Genomic DNA, 12762 nt, shown 5'->3' with positions numbered 1-12762 from the left:
ATGTTTCTCTCTAAATCCCTGGCCTGTGCTTCCCTGTTCTCCTATGTTTGTGTCCATGAATGAACTGAATGACAGGTCAGAAGGACATCTCCAGATGAATGTGCAGATACAGAGCGCCCTCTATAGGTGAGTGAGTGCACTGATCTACAGTCTGACCAGGGCAACAACAACACAAAACTTTAATTTATCCAACTCAAAATAAATAAATAAATATCACCCTGACTCACTTCATCACTGAATCACAAGCCCGAGACCAAAATAACCACGTCCCAAAGAGGAAAGCGCACTCAAACACATCCCACGAGAAAACACGCCACAACATTACACGCCGCACTCACGCAAACACATTTAAATTCAGACTGCGATCTACTTTTGCATTCCAGGTGCATTTATTATGATATAAGCAGAGCTATCTTCAGGCAAAAACAACTCGACTGAAGCCATCCTGTAATCTGATCACCCAAAACACATGTGTGGTGTTAATTCTCGAACTATTAACAGTGAAAACAAACAATTAAACTCAGATTAAAATGAACTTTAAATATGTTTGTGTCACTTTTTGCTTATTTCCATTTGCATTTAGATTTTCCATAGCGAGTTTAAAAATGACGGTAACCCAGCGTTGGGTCAATCAACCTAATTGTTGGGTTAAAAAGTGTAATTATATTGAATTTTAAAGATTAAACCAAGTTACGGAGCATTTCTGAGATGAATAAAAGGTAAAATCCTTTAATTTATTGTTGATTGAGTGTCAGAAACAGGCTTTTGTATAAACGCCTGCCTCTGCCTCCAGCTGCGGCGGATATACACATGATGGAGGAGTTTAGGAGAACAAACAAGCAAGAAGATCTGTGTGTGTGTGTGTGTGTGTGTGTGTGTGTGTGTGTGTGTGTGTGTTCGTCCATTAACAATTCTGTACCATCCACATGTACACTGCTGGACTGCTTCACACACTCACTTTACAGCAAACTCTGCAGTTAACACACACATTTTATATTGTGTGTGTGTGTGTGTGTGTGTGTTTGTGTGTGTCATGTAATGTTGTGTGTGTGTGTGTCTGTGTGTGTGTGTGTGTGTGTCATGTAATGTGTTTTTCAGTGTCTTGAAGACAGTTGTGTGTGTGTGTGTGTGTGTGTGTGTGTGTGTGTGTGTGTGTGTATGTGTGTGTGTCATGTAATGTGTTTTTCAGTGTCTTGAAGACAGTTGTGTGTGTGTGTGTGTGTGTGTGTGTGTGTGTGTATGTGTGTGTGTGTGTGTGTGTGTGTGAGTGTGTGTGTGTGTCATGTAATGTGTTTTTCAGTGTCTTGAAGACAGTTGTGTGTGTGTGTATGTGTGTATGTGTGTATGTGTGTGTGTGTGTCATGTAATGTGTTTTTCAGTGTCTTGAAGACAGTTGTGTGTGTGTGTGTGTGTGTGTGTGTGTCATGTAATGTGTTTTTCAGTGACTTGAAGACAGTTGTGTGTGTGTGTGTGTGTGTGTGTGTATGTGTCATGTGATGTGTTTTTCAGTTTCTTGAAGAAAGTTGTGTGTGTGTGTGTGTGTGTGTCATGTAATGTTGTGTTTTTCAGTGTCTTGAAGACAGTTGTGTGTGTGTGTGTGTGTGTGTATGTGTGTGTGTGTGTGTGTGTGTGTGTGTGTCATGTAATGTGTTTTTCAGTGTCTTGAAGACAGTTGTGTGTGTGTGTGTGTGTGTCATGTAATGTTGTGTTTTTCAGTGTCTTGAAGACAGTTGTGTGTGTGTGTGTGTATGTGTGTGTGTGTGTGTGTGTGTGTGTGTGTGTGTGTGTGTGTGTCATGTAATGTGTTTTTCAGTGTCTTGAAGACAGTTGTGTGTGTGTGTGTGTGTGTGTGTGTGTCTAGCTGACTTTGCTGATCTTCTCTCAACACTGTGTTTCACATTCAGCACACACTCGCCGTTGCCGTCTCTATTTCACACACAGCAAGAGCTCGACATGCGTGTGCTCGACACACTACATCACTGACACACACACACACACACAATCCACACTGGCATGTGCCCAGAGTCTCAATTGCTTGAGAAGGTGAACTATTTTCATTGCAGAAACAGAACAAAACATACAATATTGTGTCTAGAACATACCTACAACTTCTGAAAGGTCACAAGGAACAGTAGCAGTCTAGTATGTAAATAATAAAGTGATATTAAATGCATAACAGTGCATGAATAGATATTAATCAGAAGGATGCATGTGAAGAAAATAATTCCCATGTCTGTTTAGAAACTCTTTGTGATTTGGGCACAAATTGAATCACTTGGTATTGTGGCTAGTTTGGAAGAAATACTTATACTTTTGATTTTCAGCTGATTAATGATGTTGAAACCTTAAAGAGTTAATGTAAGTTAAATGGATTCCTCCTATTAAATAATATATAATTTATATATTTTATGTCTGTCAGTTTTTTCTGATATATTATATGGGGTTTAAATTATATATATATATATATATATATATATATATATATATATATATATATATATATATATATATATATATATATATATATATATATATATTAGGGATGTAACGGTATCAGAATTTCACGGTTCGGTAATACCTCGGTATGAATGTCACGGTACGGTATTTATTGACTCATTTACAGGAAAAAACAAAACTTATGAAAATACTCCAAAAAAGTGCCAAAAGTGTCAATGACATACAAATTAGCCATCTATCTGTAAGCTTTGAAACAGGAACTTCAATTTTAATAACAAAAAATTATTAAACCATGTAAAAAAAAATTTAAGTTTTTAATTTAGTATTGTTGAAAACTCATCACATTCAACATTTAATCACTCACTCACTTAGATAGAGATGGGTTTAAAGGAAAATTATCATATAAATATAATCTGGTAAAAGCTGGTATCTCTGGGTATTTACAATGTCCCCTGCAACAGAAAAAACCCTCTCATTTGGGACTGAGCTTTCTGGGACAAGAGAGATATGACTTGGCCCATATGACAGCAGTGGGTAACGTTGTGCATTGTCTTTCCCCCACTTGAGAGGACAAACCATGAGTGAGATAGAGATCTTATGTCTGCATCAATCTGAACAGTGTGCTGTGTCACACCCTCCGTCCCGCCCTTCAGTAGGCGCGCGACAACACCGCTCTTGAGTATGCGCGCTCAACCCCCCCCCCCCCTCCCCGCTTTACAGTACGCGCGCGCGACAACACAGCGGATCATAACGCGCGCGACAACACCGCTATTCAGTACGCGTGCGGCGACAACACCCGCTTCAGGTTCGATCATTTCCAGCTCTTTTTGATGCCCGCTTCTAGCAGCACAATCCATTTCCGCATTACTGGATCTGTAGCGACAACAGACCGCAAGGGATGATGGCCACCCCTGGGCTGATGGCAATTGTAGTTTTCGCTACCTCCCGTTCGCTTCATTCGCCTGAGCAAATTTTCTCAGACCTATAGTTTTACCGAGTCATGCGACTACGGTAATATCGAAAAAAAATTAATATTGCGGTATGACGGTATTTACAATACCGTTACATCCCTAATATATATATACATACATTTTGACTTTTTAGTTTTGTACTTTTGCATGATGAAGGATTTTTATTTTAGCGTTTGGGCTATAACCTCGAGTATATGAAGTCACGCTGAAGCCAAACATGACTTTATTTCCTTACAGCACAATGAAACATTACAATACACCAGACCTCACAGTATAATCCTACACAGGCTATTAGAGGCTTTTAATATTCCTTTCTAGTGACAGTAAAGAAGAAACTGGACAGCGAATCTGTCGGCGCTCTCTTGTTCTCTACATCTATTCTCCGCTTTTCTATTAAGTTACAGCCGCGGCTCTGATTCCATTCACGAGTGAGGCCATTAAAAAAGATAATGAAGGATAATAGGCCAACTGGCATCCAAAGATCCCGGATTTGCTCATTTTCCTCTTTATTAACGCAGGCCATGAATATGAATGGTTATGGATATTAGTGCTCTGAGAGAAATCAGAAACTCCCATTAAAACCACACACGTCTGCTCAGGCACAGCGGAGGAGCGGAGAACTCAGAGGAAAGAGGGAAAACTGACAGATACTGTATGTCAGACAAGCAAAACACACACAAACATCACTCGATTCTGCTGCGAAATATGTCGAGAGTTAACCAACAGAGGCTTGTTGGAAATACATGCTTCAGAAGCTGCAAAAAACAGTTAAACATTGGTTCTATGTGGGTTGAGCACTAGGGGGCAGTATGTCGACAACAACTTTAGTTTCTTTTCACACTAATGACATGTACATTGACATATTATTGATGAATGAAGGATTATTTTTGTGCAGTTCTTTGTACAACACCAAACCAATACCGCAAAACAACCTAACAACGTCTGTGATATGTAAACAAACACATTAGTGTCACGTATCTATCTCTATTTGGAGAACTTTTCTAGTTAGCTCACTTTGTAGGGTGTTGTGTTGTGCTGTAAATCACTCTGTTTATGTTAGGTAAAGCATGTTTTCACAAAATAAAGCAATGTAAAGTTGAGGTAAAACTATATGTGGTCGCAGTGCACTTTTCTCTTACACGAAAAATGCACTCGAAATAATTTAGTTCTAAATTAACCGTTAATTTCTAATTAAACAAATCACTAAAAGAATTTCAGATTTGCCAAAAACGTAGACAGCGCCCTCTAATGGATTTGTGTTTAGAAACGTGAAACACAATGTACCCTAAGTAACGCATTTCAGATTCGCAAAAAATGTAGACAGTGCCCTCTAGTGGATTTGTCATCTGAAACGTGCAACAAAATGTATCCCAAGTAACGTTTTTCATATTTGCAAAATGTAGACAGCGCCCTCTAGTGGTTTTGTTATCGGAAAAATACAACAAAACTTAAACTAAGTCGCATATTTTAGATTTGCAGTAATTGTACACAGCACCCTTTACTTGATTTGTCATCTAAAAATGTACAACAAAACACACTCTTAGTAGCATATTTCAGATTCACAAAAAAATGTAGACAGCGCCCTCTAGTGGATTTGTTATCGGAAACGTACAACAAAATGTATCTTAAGCAACGCATTTCATATTTGCAAAATGTAGACAGCGCCCTCTCTAGAGGATTTGTCATCTGAAAGGTGAAGCAAAATGTACCATAAATAACATGTTTCAGATTAGCTACAAATGTAGACAGCGCCCTCTAGTGGATTTGTTATCGGAAACGTACAACAAAACTTAAACTAAGTCGCATATTTTAGATTTTCAGTAATTGTACACAGCGCCCTCTACTTGATTTGTCATCTGAAACAAGCTATTTACATACCATAAGTAACGTATTTTATATTTGCAAAATGTAGACAGCGCCCTCTAGTGGATTTGTCATCTGAAAGGTGAAGCAAAATGTACCATAAATAACATGTTTCAGATTAGCTAAAAATGTAGACAGCGCCCTCTAGTGGATTTGTTATCTGAAACGTACCACAAAATGTATCCTAAGCAACGCATTTCATATTTGCAAAATGTAGACAGCGCCCTCTAGAGGATTTGTCTGAAATTTACAACAAAACACAGTCTCAGTAACGTATTTCAGATTTGCAGGAAATGTAGACTGCATCTTCTAATGGATTTGTCATCTGAAACATGCATAAAAACGTACCCGAAGTAACGTTTACATACCATAAGTAACGCATTACATATTTCCAGAATGTGTACGGGGCACTCTAATGGATTTGTCAACTGAAATGTACAACTAAACGTACCCTAAGTAACGTATTTCAGATTCACAAAAACGCCCTCTAATGGATTTGTCATCTGAAACGTGCAACAAAACATGCCCTAAATTACTCATTTTAGATTTGCACAAAGTTTTGACAGCACCCTCTAGATGATTTGCCATCTTAATCATGCATGCAGTGTACATATTTGACAAACATTTGGGCTAAGAAGTGTATTTTATTGAGAAATAAGAGAGGGAAAAAAGAGAAAGCAGTGAAGTTCGGTCATAAGTAAACCAGGTCTGTCAAATCAATCAGCATTTCAGAGGCCAAAGACTGACAGGTTTGTTTGTTCTGGGAGTTTCCTTAAGTAATTCAGCACACTCTAAAAGAAAAACAAACGCAGGTCTGAGATGAAAAATAAAAGCGTTTTCAGAGATTTAAAACAAGATCTCCAATTCCCTTGCTTCATTTTCACTGTCAAGACTACATTTGCTGACATGATCCACTTCAGCCTGCAGATGCAGAACGTGACGGTTGGAGTTCAGCACAGATGAGACGTAAACACACTCCCGCTGAGTTACTGACTGATTCCTGCAGCGTCAGGATGGAAAACACACACTCTGAGGTAAAACTAACCTCTCGTATTGACTGACAGACGAGCTGCTTTCTAAAGGATGCTTTTATTTGCTGACCGCTGCATTTTATTGAAATATTTTATAATTACATAAAAGACTTAGAAATATAGAAATAAATATCCACATTAAAATACTGTAGGCATTTATTGCAAGTACTCATCATTTTTTAAAACATGGTATATTCAGTATATATACTGTGTATATATATACGACCTGTCTTGTCGCCTCTCCAAGTTTTAGGATCAGCAGATAATATCTTGACTTCTAGTAGATGATTTGGTGTCAGAAGTGTCTCTATGAAAGGTGAAGGCCTCTAGATTTTGCTTATTTGACCACAATTAAATCTGATCATGTGTTGATGTTGACTGATTTGATGAGGACAGTGCGGTCTGACTCTGCTCAGACTTAAGTCTCATCACTGAACAGAAATAATGTCCAGTATAGAATATAAAGTCCTGCTGCAGTGGAGACAGAATGAAGATTGTGTCTGACTCCATCATGAGCTTGGAGGACTGCATCCATACATCTCTGACATGACTCAAATCCCTGATTAATAAAGTCATCTGGAATGGTAAAGAAAGCCTTCTGTAAGCAGGTCAGCAAAAAAAATACAGTCACAAAATCAGAATTAACCATCAAGATCTGCGGTGTAAATGCAGCCTAAGAGCTTTTTCTATCCTGAAAAGGACAATTAGCTATAACCATAACACATGTTTTAATCTGCTGTAATGGGAAATCAGGGTTATTCCAGCAAATATTGATTCAGCAATTCTCTGTTTATTCCTCTGATGGTCTCTGTATATGAAGTGTGCATACGAGCTGCTTCTGTGATTAAAGTGAACTAGCTAATTAATTTTTACAAGGGGTTTTCTAGCACTTGTTACTGAGATCACGTCTGTATTTACTCAAAAGGCCACGGTGTGATCTGTTAAAAGGATTACATCCAATCTCTCTCTCAAACTCAGTCACTAGAGATGGAGAGAGGTTTTCTGATCCCTCAATCAGTGCAGTAATTGCAGCATTGTGGGAACGGGAGAGGTTTCATCTTCATCTCACTCCTCGTCTTCTGTTCATTTGCACAAAGTCAAACCATCAGCTCTCGCTCCTCCTCCTCCTCCTCCACACGTGTGCTCGGCAAATTACAATTCCAAAAGGTGCTTATTGTAGTCTGTGCACTGCAGAAATGCCGCCTTACTCAGAGTTTTAGTCTTGTTTCTAGTCCAAATGTCTAGAAATGTTTAAATCATGAAGCTTTTTCTAGACGAGCAAAGCAAAACATGTTGGGTAATGAGTCAAAATGAAGAGAGTTTTATTAAAGCAAGCCAAATAATCTGACGATAATCTGAAGTCAATACATTAAACTCAGTTATTTTGCTGATCGCATTGGCTGATTATTTTGTTTGTTTAAAGAGCCCATATTATACATGAAATAGGGTCATATCTTAGTTGTCAGGGTCTACAACAACAGTCTAATATGCATGCAAGGTCAAAAAACACTTTCATGGTCTTATAATCTGCATTTATTTTTACCTATTTATCCCAGCGACTCCTGTATGAATCGTCCAGTGATTCATTTGTTCCCAAACCCCTCCTTAGCGCGAAGCTAATCTGCGCTGATTGGACCGATGACAGTCTGTTGCGATTGGTCGACTGCCTTCAGTCAGAGTGAAATGCCAAACAGCTAATCAGCAATTTAAAAGTAATCACAGTTCATACACGCTCGATAGTGTAGGCGTGGATTTTAGCTGCCAGTGGGTCAATGTAAATACAGACTATGGACTTGAAAATTCAGACGACTAACTATTTTATTGAGCAAAAACTCCAAAAACTGTCGAGGAGATCTTCTAGCTTGTCTCACTCTGCTCTTTTCACAGACACACACACACACACACATATTGCCCTCGCCCTTGCGCACACACACACGCAAAAACACACACACACCTCCGGACAACAACGCACGCGCACGCGCACACACAAACACACACACATACCTCCGGACGACAGCGCACGCACACACACACTACCCTCCTCCACGGAGCTCCGTAAACAAAGCAGCACGCGTCGCGTTTTTAACGTGACTTTGCACACGATAAGAGAATATAGCCAGTTAACCTGATACAGTACACGTGGTTACAAGTAACAAATCACAACTAAATACATTTGCAAGCTCGAGTAAACGAGGCAACAACTTTAATCGCACGTACTTACCCTTGAGAAATGGAGGAAGAAAAATCCATCCTGACGTCCATCAGTAAGTTACTCTTTACTGATCCTTCCTTTAACAAACGCAGATGAAGTATTCTTTGTAGCATGTAGCTTCCAGAAGTTTCCAGAAGTTTCCAACTGCTTGGTTATAATGCTGATGTTTCATCTTTGGGTAGAGGCTCGATAATATCCATCTGCAGTGTGACTTCAATCGACCGGCATGTTTGTGTGTGCGTGTGTGTTTGTGGGTGTGTGTGTGTGTCTGGGTTTCTGTGTTAGAGGGCGGGGCCTCAGGTTGGAAATCTCCCGGGTTTGCGTGTGCACGTGAATAACTTGGTTTCGTTCGTACGTCATGGCGAAACACCTAATGAGTCGGTATCAAGGCGACTCGTTTGAAGCACTATGAGTCGACTCTTTTATAGATGAATCAACAGTTTTAAACACTGTACACTTACAGATTTAAGCCTGAGCTGGATACTTCACTTCACTTAGAGCTGTGTTACACACTACATGGAGGGGAATTTTCAAAAACCCATAATATGGGCTCTTTAAATGCACAACAAGACTATGTATTAATACTTCTTATAATCGAACAATAATCTTAAGCCAGAATGATTAACTAGATTATTTCATCTAATTTCACACATTTTACACACACAAAGGAACATACACATACCCAAATACACACACATACACGCACACAGATACAAACACACTGTGAAATGTGTGTGCTGACTGAAGGGTTTGCTGTAATGTGAGTGTGTGAACTCCAGCAGTGTAAGTGTGGATGGTACAGAACTGTTAACACACACGCCACACGAACCTGTCTCAGTTGCCCAGTTAATGTGGTTTGTTTGGCATATATGACTCCAGCAATCATGCTAGGATCCACGGAAAATCAATTGCTCTCAGATTGCTTGAATGAGCTGGTCTCGACTCGATTGAAACGAACTCTGGAGCGAATCGATTGTAGTGAGAAAGCGATACCATCCGAGCCCGGTTATATCACAGTGTTTTATGGATATGTAATAGGCATACGGCTATATGAAGAGGGAATTATGAGTAGGGCAGGAGGTCGTTAAAGACATCCCAAGTCTACCGGAAGTTTAAGGAGTCTCCCGCAAAGCAAAGAGACTCCCGAATGCCCGCAAATGAGTGATAATCTCCCGGAAACCATGCGTCTCCCTCATGGTCCTTTAATACATCGCGCACACTTCTTGCGCTTCAGACACGTCGCGAGCACCTTGTCAAACACCACCAAGCCATCACCTCCCCTGACAGCTGAGCGGGACTCTGAAAATAAACCATGAAACTCTGACCAACGTGAGGAGAGTTAGCTCACACTTGACTTGTTTTAGCTCATTTTGTCTGTTTAGAAACTTTGCCGTGTGAAATCGAACCACTCCAAGAGCAAAGAGCAGCAGTGCAATAATTTTAATCCCTGTTTCGGAACAACTGAATCGATTCACAGGTGTGAACGCACCCTTAGGCCGTACTCACACTAGGTACAGTTGCCTCGAACCGGGCCAAAGCACGCTTGTCCCCTCTCCCGTCTCCCCCGACGGCCCGCGCTCACACCACAAACGGGCTTCGGCACGCTCACGTCATCGCTGCTGGGCTGTTCAGTGAGAAGCGCTCTCTCTCTCACTCAGCAGCACAGAGGAGATTTCTCTAGTTATATCGTTTCAGCTGTTTGATATGCAGTCAAATATTTCGCCAAACAGTCCTTAGGGATGCGGTGACACGCAGTCAGATATTTCGCCGAACAGATCCGCCACTTTTGGCGCTCATAAACAATCATTAAGCTCTCGTGCTGCAGGAATGAGGAGGTCTGATGAAGGCGCAGCTGTCGTGCAGTGAGGGGTTTGCGTCTTTAATAAACTACGGCAGTTTGCGTTCACTGAACAGTAAGAATGATTAATAAATCCATATGAAACAGTCCCTTAAAAGTCACGTCTCGCTTTTAGTTTTCGGGCTTTGGCGCGTTTTGCACACAAGCGTACCGCGCCAAAGCCCAAGTGATCTGCGCTCAGACACACCTCTTCCAACCGGGCCAGGGCCGGCCAAGTGAACCGTGCTTGAGCCCAATTCAGCGCACTCACACTTCTCAAACGATCCGGAAAATGGGCCTGGGCACGGTACGGATGGCATAGTGTGAGTAGGCCCTTAGATGCACTGATGATTTCTGTGTGTGTGTTCATCAGCCAATCAGAATCAATAATATCTCAATGACAGTAAAACAGCAACGGGAGGAAAAGGAGTTCAAGCTTTTTTCTAAGCTTCTGAGAGATGAACACAGCAACTTTTACAGTGTCTCGTTTCCCTGAAGCCCAGAAGGCAAATTCTCCAACTCTTCTCTTCTCTCTTTGCCTTTCTCTCAGTCTCTCCCTGCAGCAAACGGATCGTTTTCCTTTGCTGAATCTTTGCTCACACTTCTTCAAATGTTAACGCGCTACGGGACAGACCTCAGGACGAACACACACATCCATATTTAATGCACTTAACCATCTGCTTCATTTATCCATTAATTGAGTTGGACTGACTTCTGTTTGAACCGCAGGAGGACGCTGGGTCAAAGAGTCCAGTTTCACTTTATCAAATCTGAACTAAACATGCGCGAAGTGACTGATAACGTGAAGATGATCAATTAGTTAAGGGTGTGTGATGTTTATCGTCCACATTGTTCACTCTGAAAAATGTTGGGTTGATGTAAACTAATGTTGGGTCAAAAATTGACAAACCCAAAATGGAGTGTTATTTTTTTCAATTGCAAATGACACTTTTTGATCGTGACTTTTTGAATTTGTGGGATTTTGACCCAATGTTGAGCTAAATCAACCCATCATTTTCAATGCAGTAATGTTTAATCTACATTATTCACTCTAAAACTGTTGGATTACTGTAAACTAACGTTGGGTCAAAATACTGACAAACCCAAAATGACTGTGAAATTTAATTGGAAAAAAATGAACATGACACTTTTTAACCCAGAAGCTAGGATTTGTGGGATTTTGAGCCAACGTTAGGATAAATCCAGCCATTATTTTATTAATGCAGTAATGTTTAATCTACATTATCCACTCTAAAACTGTTGGACTGCTGTAAAACTGACGTTGGGTCAAAATTCTGATAAATCCAAAATAATGAGTTCATTCTTTCAATTAAATTTAAATGACACTTTTTAACCCAGCAGTTGGGATTTGTGGGATTTTGACCCAATGTTGAGCTAAATTAACCCATCATTTTCAATGCAGTTATGTCTTTATTTACATGATTCACTCTAAAAATGTTGGTATGTTGTAAAATAATGTTGGGTCAGAATATTGACAAACCCAAATTGATGGGTTAATGTCTTCAATAAAAATTTAAATCACAAAGATACAAGATGTGCAGCTCCTGAAACTGCGGATACTGGAAGCCTGTGCTGGCATTTCTCCTGCGGTGTTGCTATCAGTGTGTGAAGAGCAGGGGCCTCATGTATCAACGCTGCGTACGCACAAAAACTTTGCGTACGCCAGGTTTCACGCTCAAATCGCTCACGTTTGGATTTACTAACGATGAACTGAACGTGGGAATGTGCGCAGCTTCACGGCAGCTTTCTGGCAGGCGTACGCACATTTTTTGTGTGTGTCTGTTTTATTTCCATTGGCGACTCCTAGAGGCAGTTGTGTTAAATTCCTCTCTACAAAGTGTCTGAGCCTTGCGATGGCAGCTGTATGAGACGGGTTCATCTAGTAGGTATGTAAGGTTTCCATACCATACATTTGACCAGCTAAACATTAAAGCACAATTTGCAGCGACCGCCTGTTTTCCCAATGTAATCTGAGCGATCTACTGCACACACATTGCTATAAAGACACTATCTGAAGATGAATTTGCATGCGTGAATCAGAAACATTTCCATTCAATAAATGTGCAAATAAAATATGATGCTTATTGATATGAACTTATTAATGATGCCTACTTGCCTTTCTCGTGATGAATAGTGGGCAAAATCTGATATGTAGCGGAGGAAAAAACAAGAAAGAGTTCATCAGACGCTGGATTCAAGCCGAGTACATGCTCGAACGTGTCAATTCATGATCACATGCGTCTAACGAGTAGCGCCACTGAGACTGTTAAGCGTCCAGCAACATTTTACACCTATAAATCACACTATTTCTTTTTTTTAATGCACTCAGTGCGATGTTCAGACCCAACTGTGTTGACCGCATCAGCTAAA

The 12762-nt window shown here is 40.3% G+C and overlaps 1 long non-coding RNA gene across 2 annotated transcripts in view; it reads right to left on the bottom strand.

Annotated features, from left to right (window-relative positions):
* LOC147832690 (uncharacterized) overlaps positions 1-12762 on the bottom strand; it is a 40522-nt gene that overhangs the window by 15482 nt on the left and 12278 nt on the right. The window contains exon 3 of one of the 2 annotated variants that reach the window (XR_015945516.1): positions 5919-6898. The exons of the other annotated variant lie outside the window; for it this stretch is intronic. This is a non-coding gene — a long non-coding RNA (uncharacterized LOC147832690). Of the gene's footprint in view, positions 1-5918; positions 6899-12762 lie in introns of those variants that run through there. 2 annotated transcript variants of the gene reach the window in all.

Source organism: Danio rerio, chromosome 19 (assembly GCF_052040795.2).
Source record: "Danio rerio strain M-AB ecotype USA chromosome 19, GRCz13ab, whole genome shotgun sequence".
Taxonomy (NCBI): Eukaryota; Metazoa; Chordata; class Actinopteri; order Cypriniformes; family Danionidae; genus Danio; species Danio rerio.
This window is presented reverse-complemented; position numbering and strand designations above follow the sequence as displayed.